This window comes from Ranitomeya imitator, chromosome 5 (genome assembly GCF_032444005.1).
Source record: "Ranitomeya imitator isolate aRanImi1 chromosome 5, aRanImi1.pri, whole genome shotgun sequence".
NCBI lineage: Eukaryota > Metazoa > Chordata > Amphibia > Anura > Dendrobatidae > Ranitomeya > Ranitomeya imitator.
In genome coordinates this window covers 401,116,223-401,117,370 of record NC_091286.1, presented here as the reverse complement: position 1 = coordinate 401,117,370, position 1,148 = coordinate 401,116,223, and positions in this window count along the sequence as shown.

Below are 1,148 nucleotides of genomic sequence, written 5' to 3'. Positions count from 1 at the left end.
CAGCAAGCTTTTCAATAAGAAAAACACTTTTAAAGTATTTGGAAGCACCTAACTTTATTAACATCACATGACAAACACTACTTCACTATTCCTCATTATTAAGATTGATGGATTCTTTGTGGTCAGTCCCCCACTTGAAGTGTATAGTACTACTAAGATGTGCCATCTATAAATTAAAGCAATATTTTTATTATATTTCGGGGTTCCAGGGGTTTTTTCTCCTTCGCCTCATCGAGGGGACACAGGACTGTGGGTGTATGCTACTGCCGCCAGGAGGCTGACACTAAGTAGACACAAAAAAAAGCTTTAGCTCCTCCTCCGTCGTATACAGCCTGACACGGGCCGAAGGCAAACCCAGTTTATGCTTCGTGTCTGAAGGAGGCACACGTCTGATTTTCAGACTCTCAATATTCCTTCTCTTCACATCTAAATGAGACAGGGCGACGGACCCTTTTAAAGGGGTCCGATCTCCCCAAACCAACAACAGGCGAGCACATGGAGTGTCGCCTTCATGTATCCTCTCTCGCGACGTGGGACCCGTTGCCAGACTCGGCCCTGACCACCCTAAGGTAACGAAACCCTAGGCTGTACAGGTGCATATGTGCTGTACAGGTGCATATGTGCTGTACAGGTGCATATGTGCTGTACAGGTGCATATGTGCTGTACAGGTGCATATGTGCTGTACAGGTGCATATGTGCTGTACAGGTGCATATGTGCTGTCCGTGCGGCTTCCACTGCATCACCATTGCGTAGACAGCGGTGATACAGAGGAGGCGGACGGTCCCTCTCCTCATCCCCTGAAGGGAAGATGGAGTTAGGGTGCCTGCACCGTCCTTTTTAACAGCCCCCCCCTCTGACCTTAAGCTCCATCGCTTGGTGGGGGGCTGGGAGGGTTCCTGCAGCAGCAACATCCAGGGGACAGCGGGCGCTGCGGTTTTTTTCTGCCGTTGGCAGAGCCACTCCGCAGGGATCCCGGCCTCTTCATCCTCGTGCAGGTCCGGGTAAATCTTTATGCCCGATGTTTGCCGACATGCCGCGGTCGAAAGTCCCGCCCCTTCCGGTCACGTCATCGGCCAGCGGGCCCCGCCTCCCTCCCTCTGTGTTGGGGGAAAAAAAATCTAGGCCCCGGCTTCTGCCGTGTTAGGC